This window comes from Aphelocoma coerulescens, chromosome 4 (genome assembly GCF_041296385.1).
Source record: "Aphelocoma coerulescens isolate FSJ_1873_10779 chromosome 4, UR_Acoe_1.0, whole genome shotgun sequence".
In the NCBI taxonomy this organism is placed as follows: domain Eukaryota; kingdom Metazoa; phylum Chordata; class Aves; order Passeriformes; family Corvidae; genus Aphelocoma; species Aphelocoma coerulescens.
Window position 1 is genome coordinate 16,117,430 of NC_091017.1, and position 15,946 is coordinate 16,133,375.

At 37.8% G+C, this 15,946-nt stretch overlaps 1 protein-coding gene across 4 annotated transcripts in view; it reads left to right on the plus strand.

The window, feature by feature from the left end:
• LRBA (LPS responsive beige-like anchor protein) overlaps positions 1–15,946 on the plus strand; it is a 372,621-nt gene that overhangs the window by 301,412 nt on the left and 55,263 nt on the right. The gene's annotated exons all lie outside the window — the stretch shown is intronic.

Here is a 15,946-nt window from a genome sequence, read left to right on the forward strand (position 1 = left end):
ATCAGTTTCCTAATTAAACAGTTTTCTAATTCTGTGGGTAGGTGGTTGAAAATGTGACCTTTCAAGTTTCAAATTTACCTAGGCAATTAAAAATTACACTGTATTTTGAGGCCCAAAATTTTTTGTAATGATTTTCACTTCTTAACTCTGGCATAACTGGAAAGAATGAATTGTGGCTTTCAGGGGCTGGCAGTGTAGCCCCTCTCCTTCCTCCTCTTGGTTTCCTTGTGCAATCTTACTGGAGGAGGGAAGGTCTTTCTTCTTTTCCTCCCTCTCCCCTACTCCCGACATTGCAGGTGCTGGTGAGACAGGATTTGTGCCTGTGTGTCAGACTCTACCACATTCTGCTGAATTTCCATGGTTTGGCAGTCACCATTGCTCTCTGTTCCTGATAGTTTTGAAAATTCCTAATCTTGTCCCCATTTGAAGGTTTTTTGCTGGGTGCTTGAGCATTGCCCAGACAAGTTTTGTGCAGAACTAAATACTAAGTGTTACACTGTAATGTTATTATCTAGTGGCAATGAAGTGGCTGGGAAACAAACACCAAAACAAGACAGCTGATGGAACTTCTATCCATAAATGAGTCACAAGCTTTTAAGAAATCTCTTTTCTACAAGCACCTTTATTTTTCCTTTTGTTCATAGAGTGTGATACTGAATTTCTCACACATAACCATGCCCAGGACCAATAAGATAATTGTAATACTTAAAAATTAACAACAATTAACAAGTTGATTTTAAGAACGTTTTGCATTTTAGTATTTTTAGTCCTCCAATGTCCAGAAAAATATTTTGCTAACATCTTAACTTCCAGCAGAAACAGATACGGTTATGTCAAATATGAAGCCATGTAATTGTAGTTGTCATCATGTCATGATAATAATGTTATTTCCTATATATACACTTTCATTTTTGCAGGTAAAAGGTTTTTTGTCTTCTTCTATATCTCTATTTGTGTGCACACACTAAGCTGGACATTTTTCTTGTGAGTTTTTAGTATTTCCCATAATCATACACTAAAAATTTCATTTCGGCTCACAACAATAGGGCTTTTCATATGTAATTTGAAGGATAAATCAGTAATTATGCATTTAATTGGCTAATAAATCATAGCACATTTCCCTTATTTTCTGTAGTGCTATGCTAAATCTTTATAATGTGGCCTGGTGTATTTTTGTAAAGGAGAAAACTAAAGGGCTTGTTTAGTGTATGTACAGTGCAGGAATGACATAATTATGTAAGGTGTTTGCTATGTTATATGGGAAGTCTCTGTGACTACCTGCTTAGGGATTTTATGAATGTACATTTTAAAGGATGTGTTGAAGTTTTAGATTTTACCACTATGTCATGTATATATTTAGTATGTAAATAGCAGGAGGGGACATTGCTCAAGCTAAAACAAATTTATAAAAAATGCTGCAATAGAACTTTTTGAAATCTCTGCACTTGTGATTCAGATTGTTTGAGTATCAATTCTCAGACTTTTACAATTTTGTTAATTTTCAGAGATGTGATTTTTTTTTTTTTAATGGTGAATGGGGCTTTATTCAAACACTTTAAAATTTGAGAAAGATTTTAGGTAGCAGAACCTGTGGATGTCATTTCCATCAACACTGCAGGTTATGATACTTTATTTCCTTATGAGAAAAGTGTGGGGTCATTTGGTATGTTTGTCCTCATTTAGAGGATGAATTTTTCCAGAAATATTTATGAGTAAAATAACATGAACATTGCCACAATTAAATTGTGAATAAAGACCAGGTTAGATACAAAAGAATGAAATGTAATCTAAGTCACTTTTTGCCTGTGGAAAAGCACTGGCCTTTTTATTGTTTGATTTTGTGAGAGGAAACTGGAGAGGATGGTTGTTACAATAAAAATTTGGATTAACATAACTGATTTACAAGAATTTAAGGTATGAATGGCATTGAATTATATGTCCAGCAAATTCTGTCATCTCAGTGGCAAGGCCAGTACCTAAAGTCATCAGAAGACTTTGTCTAAAAATTTTGTAAGATGGAATTTTTATGTGTGTGTATTTCCATGTCACCTGATTCCTGGAACAGACTCAGAATTGCTATAATAGAAGTTTGTTCTGAGAGACAAGGAATAGTTTTTTTCTTTTTAAGCTAAAACTTCACAATTAATTATTTCATTAAATAATTTACAACATTTTCTAGGTGGAGTGACAATAGCAAGATTTATATTAATACAGAACAATGTTTCCAATAAGATTTTAGGATGTGTGCATGCAAACTAAGTAGTATTAGGGCATGCTATACTATTACATTTTATAAAAACAAAAAAATCCACCCACATAGGGTGGCTGCATAAAAGCCCATTATTTTGATATTTTGGTTAATTATAAAATGTCCACTTGAATTTACTTCCATCCTGGAGAAAAAAAAACAAGGTATTTAGAGAATTGAGAACATTTTAAGATGAAGGATTAATAAATTGCTTCTAGCATTACATTAATAAACAATTGGAATATTCTGCATTAATTCTGCACTCAACCTAAAGTGCCACTTCCCAAATTAAATACAGCAAAACCTCAATGGGACCACTCAGAGAAGTTCATTTTACTTCGGACTGTTTGGTAGCAAGCACACCCTGTCTAATCCTTGTGTGGCAAGAATTCTCTTGCCAGCTTGTCACAGAATGAAAGTTTTTCAAATGTGACTGTTTCAAATTATCCCAGGTACTTCTTGTACCAATAACGAAGCAGAGAATAAGTTCTTTCTAAGGAGTTTTAGGTATTTTTTCTTTGATTCTCGCCGTTGTCTTCATCGGTTATTTCAAACCCCAGTTGGAAGGCAGACACACAACAGAATCTGGAATTGAAACCCAAACATTTGATTAAACAGAATGGTAACTTCCTGAACCTTCTTCCACAGAGGTGCAAGGGAAAACAATTTCCCCACATTCACTTATCACATACATCGTTACAGAAATGTGCTATGTGGCTTCAGTAATTTACGAGTGTGGGGCAAAAAAAAGAGATTTCTATTTAGAAACACAGCCCATTGCAGCCATACTCCTCCTAATGAACAGTTTGATGAATAACTCTTATCCATTTGCTCACTCTAGCAGTCCTGGAATTGTCCCATTGCCACCAATTTATTTTCGATGGGCATCATATTACGTTGGGTTGTATTCTGTATTCTGTTACAATGCAATGGAAGAGAAGTGTGAAGAGGGTGGGAGCCAATCATTCAGATACACGTTTAGGCAAAGCTTGTGTCTGTTCTTTGATTGACAAGACTGCAGTAACATTTATACATAGTGTACTTCTACATTTGCACTGTATTTCTGGTTCCTTTTCTTCACTTGTGAGTTAGAAGTTCTTGGCAAAGCTGAATATACAAAATAAATATAAACCTCACTGCAAAGAGGGGTCCCTCAGAGGGAGAGAGAGAGAGTAGAAAATGATTTAATGCAATAATGATTTTAGCTATACACAGGCATCCCTTTTTTGTCTCGATTTGTTAAATTACCTGACGTCTCCATGCGTAATTTAAACAAGATTTTGTTCTCTAGTCTTTCTTCCTTTTGAGCTATCTTCTCAAGGAGAAGGATGATGAATGGAAACATAAACATAGCATGAGAATGTGAACTAGTTCCCAAACATTTCAGTGGTTTTTATAAACAACTGGTCATTGTTACCTTTTGCTGGATTACAGTTTCCTTTAGAACAACAGTGCTCTTCAGCTGCATTACAAAGTTGATTCTAAATGTTTTTGCATAGTTGCTTAAAGGCTTTAATGTTTAAATAATGGTTATATAATTATACATTGTTTAAACAATTAGCTTTTAAGGCTAGCAGTAAGCTCACATTTTATACACATACTACCAAAAAATGATAATGAAACTGCATTTTAAAGATATGAAGTGACCTTAGAGTGAGCAATCATAGTTTATGGACATTGGATTCAATTTTAAAATTTGATTTTTAACATGCTTGTTTTCATTTATAGCATGACTAGTCATTCCTGCCATTCTCCTGGGCTGGTCTTTGAACGCAGGCATGGGAAACAGCAAGTTTTTGACCTTCTGAATCCCATTTTCAGGATTCCTGCTGTGATGTGTGCCCTCTTCTCTATGATAGGAAGTGCCAGCTTGCGTCTCGCTGGTCTACACAGGCACAAAGAGTTGTCTGAGGTTTGAACTGAGTGCCTTGGAGGGGCAGGATTATCATCACAGTGTTGTTTGTTGTCCCATAAGACATTGTGGCAGCTGTTGATTTCTATTTTGAAACTATCAAAATAACAGCAGTTGACACAAAAAATTAAGGTCATGCGTAATATTTTAACTTTAAAAAGTGTCGTATTTTGGGTCCACTATTTCTGCTTAAGCTATGATTTGTTTACCTTTCTAAAATAAGACTGAATTGCATTTGTAATCTTCTCAGATGGCATTCATAGAGTGATTAAATTAGGAATTTTTTAGATGTGTAACAGTTTAATACAGTAGCAAAAAGTCTAAGGATAAAAAAGTTAAATACATTTTGTCTATTTTATAGAAGCATTTTAGAAATTGTCTTTTATAGCTGCACTGTTTTCATTTTAGATACTGTACATCTTTAACGACTTTCTAATTTATACAATTTTTGTTTCATTGTCAAAACATTTAATTATATCATGTCTTGAAGGTGTAAAGCTGTCAAATAAATCAGAGGCTCAGTATAAACATTTGGTGAATTGCTTTTGCTACCATACTGTAGTTGTTACTGGGCAGTTAGTGGAACTTTTTTAAAGCATTTACTCAGCAGGTACAGGACAGCACTGGCACAATGAATTGCTGATTGCTTGTAAAACAGCAGGTAGTAATGCCCTCACTCCTTGGAGCTCTGCTTTGTAAAATCAAGTGGCAAGATAGCGTGGCAGAGAGAGCCAGCACACAGCAAATGTGTTTCCTGCCTAAGGGCTGCTGGAGATTGCCAATCCTATTCCCTACCACCAAAAACAAACAAACAAAAAAAAAAGAAGCGTAATTGTTGCTGTTTTCCACAGTGCAAAAAATAAAGTTCCCACCACTAGAGGGAAGGGAACGTGTTCAGGCTTTGTACAATCTGGCGACGAAAACTGAAAGGTTGCTTTTCTTGATGAAGGCCTTAATAGCTGTATTTAAATAAAATTAAATTTAAAAACCTCAACCAAGCAAAAAAAAAAAAAAAAAAAAAAAAAGATAAAAAAACCAGACCAACAACTTGCAGGTGCCTTTAAAATGTTTAACCTCCCTCTCAAAAGAGACGAGCCTTCTCTTTTTTGAGCAATATTTTGTCGCGGTGTCAGTACAAACTGCAGGCTGCCCAGAGCCAGGTTTGGATGAAGTAAATTAGTTCTACTTTGAAGCTTTTCTTCTCTGCCCCTTTGAGAGTGCACGGGGAGGCCCTGGGCCGAGAGCTGCTTTTCATTAGTGCCCCCACGTACCTATTTGAAAGGCAGCGCTCTCCTAGCACACACAAGCACGGCGCTAGAGGAAAGCCTGCCTTGCCGCACAGCCCGTCGGCTGCGCGGCTCCTCGCCTCTCTTTCCAGTCAGGTGCTTCCCAATCAGAGTTAATTACTGCGGTCATTTATCGCAATCACCCTCTCCCCGTCGCGGGGTGGCACCGTTTGAAGCGGGCCAGGTTTGAAAGCCGCCGCGGGGGTCCCCAGGAGCGCCTCATTAGCGCCGGGGCTGCTCCCCCGCCGCATCCCCGGGCCCAGTGCCCCTTAACTCCTCCCTGGCCGGGAACGGGGCTCGGAGCCGCGGCTCCGGCGCTGGGCACGGGCTCGGAGCCGCCGGGGCCCTCCCCGGCAGCGGCGCTTTGCCGGCGGCGGCTCCGCTGCAGCGCTGAGGGGAGGCATCCCCAGCCGCCCTGCCCGCCGGCTCGCAGTGTTTCCAAACGCTATAAAAAAGGAGGTTTTGTTGTTTGGCGTATACCTGGGGTAATTAAAGGATAGAATTGAAAATGCAGAGCTGGTTTCGTATATGCCCTGCGGGGCAAAGCTGAGGTGGCGGAGGCTGGTACCAGTGGGACTGGGGTGCCGGAGGCTGAGGAGGTACCGGCAGCACTGGGATGACAGAGGCTGAGGAGGTACCGGCAGCACTGGGGTGCCGGAGGCTGAGGAGGTACCGGCAGCACTGGGATGACAGAGGCTGTGGAGGTACCGGCAGCACTGGAGTGCCGGAGGCTGAGGAGGTACCGGCAGCACTGGGGTGATGGAGGCTGAGGAGGCACCGGCAGCACTGGGGTGACAGAGGCTGGAGGGCACCTCCACACCTGAGGTGATGGAGGTTGGAGGAGGTACCCGCAGCAGTAAGTGCCCTGTGGTGTGAAGGTGGTGATACTGTACAGCTATGAGTTCCTTCCACTTTCCTGGGTAAAGTCACAGTTTCAGGGAATATTCTAAGTTGGAAGGGCCCCTCAAGGATCACCGAGCCCAAGTCTTGAGTAAGTGGCACACAGGGTCCCTTACAGCTCTGATGAGTCAAGGACCTGATGGTGTCCTTGTGCTTAGCATCCTCTGGGTAAGAAAGCTGCCTGCCACTTCACAGGCACATAGTTTTATTAGAGTGTTGTTTGATTAAAACCTTGGTTGATGCTACTTTAAAACATGGCATAATATTGTGCTGGGTTATTTTTTGATTTTGTATTTTTTTTAAGCTTGTTTTTTTTCCATCCTGGGAGGTAATGTCATAGTAGCTTGTTTCCCTACTAAAGAGCAAGAGCTGCCTCTGGGAGCTCAGCTTCTGAATTAAGTAGATATTTGGAATATGGGAGTTAAATATTGTTTTACTACAGTATATTTTGACTTCATTTCTAAATGTTAGGGGTTTTTTTAGCGCATCTATGAAGAAAAAACTATGTTGTTAATTTAAGGGAAAATTCTGGGGTTTTCTGGCATCTTATTTGGGTTATAACTGGAAAATATGTAGTTAATAAAAACGTTAATAACTGACCATATGCTTGTTCAGCATTTAACCTCTGAATGGTCATAGTATTCATCTCCTATGCCCTTCCCACTAACATGGTTCATGGCAGAGTAATATAAAGGTTATGAAAAGTTTGCTCTCAACTGGCTACAGAATGTCTGTTGCACTTGGAGGTGTTTATGCCTTGGTTTCCTGAGCATGCTCAATATACTCAATATATCACTTGTCTTTCTGTGTACAGCTGTCAGTGGAAATTTGAAGCTGGTTAGGTGAAAGAAGGGAATAAAATCTAGAAAAAATTACTCTGTCTACAAGAAAGCATTATGAACAAAGCTGTTTGAAACTCAACGTGCAATACATCATGAAATTAGAATAAAAAATTAGAGATTTCGTGTTTTCTAAGGATGGATGTTTTAAGAAGTAATTTATAAATACAATGAATTTTCAATTTGATTTCTTTCAAGCATTGAACTTGACTCCTAAGAGCTCTTTGTTCTGTTGTGAATTCCAGCACTAGCCAACCTCCTCCCAGGGACCATGAGACAATCCAGTGGATCCACGGGAAGAGGGAATGACAAACAGGATTGGGGCAGTGTTCTCCTTAATCAGGGAACTGGGAGCTCTGGTTGTAGGGTATTTGATAGGTGAGCCACCCTGAGCTCCAGTTAGTCTGCATCCAGACTTCCCGATAGCTTTCTATGCAAATGTGTCAGAACAAGATGTTAAATGGGTACCTGTGTGTTTGAGCAAGTTTGTAAAGAGCATTTCATTTCCAAATAGTATATTCCACAAATCTGAATTCTTTTTCTTTAAGTGCTGAGTGTCCTTGATGCACAAATTCTCCCATTCTCTGTCATTCTCAAAGTCAAATGATGATTCTCCTTTGTCATTCCAGTTAAATGTCAGCTTCAAGGAGTCTGATGTACTTGCCAAACACACCTTGTAGTGTCATCTTAAGAAACCCCTCAGAATGGATTTATAAAAGATCAGGGTTTCACTGTTCATAGTTATCTGAAGGAAGCAAATCCTGTTCTTATCTGGGCACCTCAGCCCCAGAGTGGGTTACACATTTGTCCCACGTGATGATATAGTGCTGTTTCCTATTTTTGTAGCTGTTTGATTTATTCAGCTGTACCCTAATTGCCTTTGTAAATCTTGTGTTCTGTTCCCCAAAAGCTTTAGAATAGTTCTATTCTGTGAATTAGCAGACAGGTCAAATGACGAGATTGAAATAACTTTTCTGCCTGACTTGCATCTAAACTGTGCTTTAAATTTTAAATTCCTTGACCTTTTGTCATACTGTTTCCTAATCTTAAACAATTTTTTCTGGAGCGTTTTTTTGCCCCCCACCACTGGCTTCAAAGACAAATTAGATTAGTCTCTACAACTCCTCTAAGATGTTTGCTTGTGCTGTTTGCAGTGATTTGAAGACCATGTGTTTGCAACCATTTCTGTCTCCTCTTACATGCATACTAATACTTGTTGATCATCACAGCTCTTGTGAATTGGGTATACAACTGACACATCAAAGCACAGCATAAATGCTGCAAGCTGTTGAAGCAGAGTGCAAAAATAAAGCAGCAGCTCACTTTTAGGGCTTACAGAGTAAGTCTTAGGGAAGGAAGAAATGTACAAGCAGTTTAAGTGTAAAATACATTAAAAAATCACTAGTTTCTCACAGTTTGAAGTGTGTTGTGCTGCCATTAACCAAACAATATGCTTAGGCTTAAACTTTGAGGATTCAATGGGGTGGTAGTACGCAGCCTAAATACTTAATTGAAAGCCATTTCAAGGGTAGTTTTGTCTGTGTTCACGTAAACCTTTTTTTTTTGCATTTTAGTGATGCAAGTTCAGTTCGTGTTTCTGGTGCTTTCTAAAACTTCATGGCCTTCACTGCTGTCACTGAGTTTGTATGTTGCATTAGGATTATGCTAGCTGTATGTTCAGTAAGTATAAGTAAGCTAAAACCCCACTGCTGAGTAAGTGTATACTCCAGTACTTTCCTGAATTTCAGAATTTGGCCTGTTTCAAGCTTCAGCGTTTAAAAAGCTCGTACAACCTCAAAGGCAAGCAAATGTTGCCCGGTTGGATGTTTCGTGGTGTGTGTTTTGCACCTCTTAAAGGGAAAGAATCTGTAACATAAAAGGTGAATCACTGTTTGCCATCCTTTCAGAGGCGAGGAGTCCTGTGACCTTTCAGTTTGTCTTTCCTAACGCTTGACATTCAGGCTGTGATCACAGGGCTCAAGGAGGTGCCACGCAGAAGTCCCTTGGCTAGTAGTAATGCAAGTTAGCTGAAGTGTTGGAAGCAGTGTCCCTGCGTTAGACTTCTGAGGGGAAAAATCTTGGCAGAGTGGGACGCTGAGACAATCAGTGCACAGCTCTGTGCACTGTGAAATGCAGCCCTATCTTGTGGGATTTTGGTGTTTGGCGATTGGGGTTTGATTTTTTTTTAAACACAAAACTTCATTTGAACTAATTTGACTTAGCAACTGTCAGCTGTGTGGTTAACAGCCTGTGCTTCCATGGGTAATAGGTTCCAGATTCAGACTGTCAGTCTTCATGCAAACAAGTGCTGGAGGAGCTGGGAGAGGAATTGCTGAATTTCAGGGAGGAGGGAACTTCCTGCCTCCTTTTGGTGCTGTATGTGAGGATTTTCAGAAAGAGTTTTCATTCCCTGTCTTGGCCTCAGGATGCTGATGACTTTTCTGCAGGAGAGAATCCTCTTAACCGAGTAGGAGACATTCTAAATGAGAACAATAAATACAGGGGTGTGGTGGGGGAAAGTGGAAATGGTGGATAACTCAGCAATGCCTCCTGATGTTGTCAATACTTGCTTGTAGCCAACTTTGTAGTAAGAAATGGTTATGGACTTACCAGTCACATTTTCTGTGTGTCTCTGGGGAAGGACAAATGCAAGCCACATATATCAGTATTATCAGAGTTATGAATAACGATGGCCATTTGTGTGATTTCACAACTGCAATTAATTATGGCTTCTATGTATTATTTTTGTGGAGGGGAATTTATTAAAGCCTTCCTGATCGTTTTTTGTTCCTATGACAATTCTATACCTATTCTGTACCTCTTGGTGAGAAGAAACCAAACAGGGCCATTCCTGGGCTGCCTTTTGGGAAGCATCTTTTTATTGATGGAGCCAGTTGGCTGAGACAGGTTTTGCCCACTCTTTTTTTTCAGTAGGGAAGTTAGTATTGTAACAAGCATGGCTGGTGGAATTTGTGCACAAGTGAGGTTAAGCAACACCTAAAGTAGATGTCTAAACTTTGAAACTTCAGAATAAAAATGCATGATTTGTTCTGTTCATAAAGTGTTCATAGGAAATTGTAGCAGTTCTGCCTTAAAGTATTTCTCTCAAATTTTCAGATTATCAAGGATACACTGAGAAATATTTTATAGGTGATCATTGCCCTTTGTGGAAAGAGTAGCTACAAATGCTCCAATGCAAGTTTTCATATTCATTGAAATCTTTTATTCCTGGCACCTAATAATAGACATTTCAATTGAGAATAAAACTGAATTTCAAAGGGAGTGTAGCTTTCATTTTATAAAATCTGTAGCAGCTGTCTGACTTTTCCATTTAAACTGCAAAATTACTGTTGTAGACTCAATATAGAAATCACTGAAAAATAAAAATATGCTCAAGATTTTGGCTAAACATACTACTCTTATTTTGGTAATAATGATGTAAATTCAGATAGGAGTTTGAACCATTGCATTGCAAAATATTTCTCTTTGTTTATGTGCTGCTCATGCAGAATATACCTTGCCACAAAATAAGTTACACTATTACTCAAATTTTCTTTTTTGTCATTATTTAGTAGCTTAATGTTCAACACAGAGAAGAAGGAACAGAGGAGGGGAAGTTTCTCTTCCAGAGATCTCCTGTGTCTGAGCTTCTCAGACTACTGATACCCTTTTTTCTGTGAGATCAGTTGTCTTCAGTAAAGCATCTCAGCTAAATGTTTTATTAGGACCGTATTTTCCAGAGCGTTTTATCCTGGTGTCAGTAACCAAGTAGAGAAATAAAGTAAAAGGTTCACTTTTGTTACAACAGTAATGAAGAATTGGCAGTGCATTTCTGGAACACACACAATGGAAAAATGAAATAGTTATTTTAATTTTTTCTGTAAGTAATGCTCAGTTTCTTGAGTATTTCATGCTTAAAAGAATTTGTGAAGTACAGTAAGTAAGACTAAATGCATTTGCTTGAAATAGTTACTTACCAAGTAAAAAACCACCAGTCATGTAAATGGTTTTGATGTTCCTTTCATCCATTTGAAATTTGTGTTACCTCATGCAGAACATGGAGTTTTCTTAGTACATTTGCTGTCCTCTTCCTTGTGATATCCTCAAGGCAGGCCTGAATTCAGTATCTTTCTAATAACTTTATATACATCTTTATTCTCAGATGTCTACCCATGTGATCAAACAGTGTCACTGGTGAAAGTACATTTGGTAATTTACTTTTTAAATCCTGGAGGTTACTGAGAAACCTCCAAAGATAAAGCCAGCACTTGAAGAGTTAATATGTTATTAGGAGGACAGGAAATCTGGCAACTATTGCAGAAACTAGACCTAATGGTGCACACAAACAATTTGTCAGTCTTGGTAAATGTGAATGGCTTTCCACAAAGTGGCTGCTTTTGCTTTGTTTGAACAGCCTAAACTTTTCCTTTTCGGAGTTTAAATCTTAGAAGTGAAATGTGATCCCCATATTGAATCAAAATAATTTAATTCAAAACATATTTTGATTGGAACAAGGCTGACGTGGAAAGAAACTCTAGAATAAAAAAAAAAAGTTGAAAGGACTTTCTATCATATATTTAGCAGGAAAATTTGAAACAGTTCTAATTAGGCTGAAAAAACCAGCCTTCTTCATTGTAGCTTACAAAGGTCATATATCAATGTTAAGGCAGCATTACCAACTTGTGTCTGAAAGCCTGCACATGCAAGCATCATTCCAGTTGTTTGGTTTTGTTGGGTTTGGGGTTTTGTTTTGAATGCATGTGCACACACGTGCTTCCAAGCCAGAACACGTATTTAGTTTAAAGTAGTTACCTGCTGCTGCAGTTATGTGGGTGCTTTGTCGTGTTCAAGAAGAGTATTTTTCACCTGAAAGTCGTGGTTGTGCTAAAAATGTGTGAAATCCTAATTCATGCTTTTCTATTCATACTTAAATATTTTTCAAGTGGCATGTAAAAGAGACTCCATTTTAAGCGTTTCAAAGAAAATTCTTTCAGAGGGGAATTAAAATGTTTAATCCATTAAAGGTAACAGGCAATTATTTTTACTTGAGATTTATTTCTTACTTGCTGGTGAAGTGTATGCCTGGGTTTGTTGGTTTGGTTGTTTGAGTTTTTTTTTCAATTGAGTAAATAGGAAAGATTATTCATATACGGGTAGTTTTGGTTTCTCATCAGTTTCTCTTTTCATTTTAACATTTCATAAACCACATTTTGTATGGGTTGGACTCCTTTTCTGTCATTCAAATAAGAGTGGCATGCATGCTTTATGCTGTGCTTTAAAATTACTTTCCTTTAATCAGCATAGGAATAAGGCAAGTAAGTCTGTCATTTATTTCTGAATAGCTTGACTGTGAATATATAGCTGTGCTGATGAAAAAAAAAGCAGTTAAACCTTTCATCTAATTTCAGTGTTGGAACATCCCAAACTCAAGCACGGTATATATTCATTTTTAATAGACATCACTTCATATGTTATATGTCACTGCATAAAATCTAAAGCAGAAATAAAAGTAGAGGGCAAAAGCCAATGGGTAGTCACTTTGAAGATAGAAATCTTGATTCCAAAGGTATAATATTGTTTGGGAAAATATATCCTGATAAATCTTCAGAGAATTTGTACTGGAAAAAGGAAAAATCATTCCTAACCTGCTAGTTTTATGGTTTTTGTCATTCCCTTCTTGTTCTACCAAATCATTTGTATTAGTGTTAGACTGATGTTAGTCTTTGGTTGCCAGCAGTAAATTATTGTCTGTTCAGTCCTTTCAGAAAACAGGACAGAAAAAGATGATCATAAAATAGTGAATTTCAAAGTTGTTCATGACGTGATAGTTTTGATTGCTCATATTTAGTGACATCAGATTGTGCATTCGAAAAATATTTATGCATAAACTAAAATTTCCTAGTTAGATCAAAGCTTCTATTTGTTGATGTGTCTGAAGTGTTTCTACCTTGGGAATAGAGAAATGAAAGTTACTAATAGGTGTTTGTGTTTGACATCTGTATACTGTACTTTTTAGCATATCTCAAGTGTTTTAGTCTCTGCCTAATAGATCTCATTAAAGAAACAGATATCAGCCCCAAGACAGTTTGTCAAAGTTAATATGAGTCCCCTGTGGACAGAATTGACAATCTGTGTGTGGCTTCACGTGACTGCCTTTCCATGGGCTTGTTTGATCCTGTAACAATTGGACATTAGTCCCTGATTTGTTTTACAGTAACTCGATGGGATTGGCTATTGCTGTATTTTGCCGGACATTTTCGGGGGTTTCCTTGTTGTGCACATTTCCCTCAGAGCACAGGGAGAGCGCTGTGCTCGCTCTGCCCTGGGAGCGCTGACAACTCCTCCCTTTGCTCTAGGAGCAGCATGGAAAGGATGTTCATATCCCATGGCTGGGTGCTGGATTTAACTCGAGCCTTAAATGAGCACTGCCTGTCCTAAATGAAGTTGAGGCTGAAGTAATCCTAAATGCTGACCCATCGATAGGCTTGGCTTAGGTTTGCAAGAGGTAAATGCTAACAGCAATGTTTAAAAGCAACAAACAAGGTAAACCCCCTTCTTTTTTTATAGCCAAATAGTTCTGCAAATTGCAACCTCTGTATTTCTCAGGTGCTTTCTTACGGAGGATCCATATTTAAATATACCAGAGTGGCTGCAAAGTGCATCACTTTGCTGATCTGGTACAGGGTGTTGTTTTCCTTGGAAGTCTATTCTTTAGTCATTATACAAGCTGTTAATTATTGTTCCTCCATTGATTAAGTCATAGCATAAGCACTTCCCTCCAACCAAGACCTTAACTGTGAACCTGAAATATCAGGCAAGCTTATTTGGCCTTTGAATTTGTGTGCTGTTTGGTCTGTCCTTTGATGTCCTGATGCTGACTGTAGCTGGTTTTCAGTCATCCCTTTCACTTGGGATTTGGCAACTAAGATTTTTAAATGGCTTAATAAGCAAAAAAATATTATCTACTTTTGCATCTGTACAAATTTCAAATGTAAAATAATTTCAAACTTGAAAACGAGAAGTAAGGTCAGGATGTCTCCCAACCCTTCCCTGAGAAGGCAAAGTGTTTTAGTTTTGCTTTTTTTAAGGAAAAAAAGAATCACATTTTTACTTACATTAATCTAAGGAGTTGGCAGTGGTATTCCTTTAGTTATTCAGGTCCCTTTGTGAAGGTAATATGACTCATTGAAAATCTAGCTTTTGTAGAAAAGGAGAATATGAACAACTGCAACACATGCTGAATAATTTACATATGTATCTATAAAAAAAATCACAAGTTCCTAACATTCTTCATTCTTCTTGGCGTTAAATATTTATAACAGTATGTATGTTCTAGGGTTAATTTTTTTTTAGCAGGATAGCATGAAAATTAATTCTTATCATTGTCATTTGCTGAGCCCTGTAGAATTTTATGGCTGCACATTGCAGTATTATGGACACTCATGAGACTCCTGACTGGTTTTATCTTATTAAACAATTTTGAAATCATTAATTTTTAATTGGCCCACTTGTGGTTTTTTTATAGTTTTAATTGTGTGTTTGTGTCTAAATATTGGATGTTTTTTAAATTAAAAAGAAGAAAAGTCCTGTCTAGCATAGATGTTGTAAGGTATTGCTATTTGATTGTCCAAACAGATACTATACTGTGTGGGGATTCATTTTCAAGAATGCTTTCAGCAATTCAGCATCCTAATAAAAGTAATAGTAAAAAAAGAATGATATGATGTCTAAGATATGTACAGGTCTTTTCTTGATTGAAAGTTCTAATTAAGTGAATCGAGGAAAATTAACTGAAATTAGCTGTCAGAAAGTCACATTTAAATGAGTGATGATCTGGTGTGGCAGTAAACATTTAAATGATATAAATTGCCATTTAAGTGTATGGTTTAATGTTTGTCATGCATTAATATGACATGAGACTGCAGTGACAATCAAGCAGCTTGCTCTAATTTGAACATATTTAGGGCTTTTGTGTGGAGTGCACCACACAAATTAAGACAATTGCTGGTTTTATGTGTCAATTTAAATGTTGTTTTCAGGCATCAGTTAATGAAACAAACCCATCATTTTTGTGTGCAAATTGCAGAGTGATTTCCTTGGTTTTCAGATTAATTTCAACTTCCTCTGCTCAAAATTAGGAATTTCCTTTGCAGGGAAAATGCCATTCATTTTGCTAGATGAAGAGAATATCTGTTTGTTATGTTTTTTCATTTGGTAATTCAAATCAGAAATACTTTGAATCCTCTGTACAAAATAGAAAAAGCAAATCCTGATAGTGATTTAATCCCCATGAGTTAACTCTTTAGATGACAATGATTTTTAGGTTACCTGTTAATATAGTGTTTCTTGGATGCTCTTATCTTGGGGCTTGGGTTGTACCTGGATAACGTCTTCAGAAAAACAGTTTTATCATTCTGCACAGTACTTTTGTATAGGCTTCCATAGAGGTTTGTAAACAAGAAATGTGTGAAAGTAGTAGCAGTTTCTTATTTCCAGCCTGTGAAAAAATTTTTACCCTAACATCACTGGTTAGCTAGTCCTGTTTCCCAAATTCTATCAATCTTCTGGCTGTCAGATCCTGCTGTTGTTATTTAGCATGCAGATCACAAAGGAAAGCACAGCTTTATCTTGGGAGTTCATAAAAACATAGCCTGGTTGTGTATAAATGTACCAATACTTTCCACTTACTGCCTTTTTTTTTTTTTTTTTTCTTTTTCTTATTTTCACTATTAGTTTTAAAAGTGAGGTCTCCCAGTCAGTG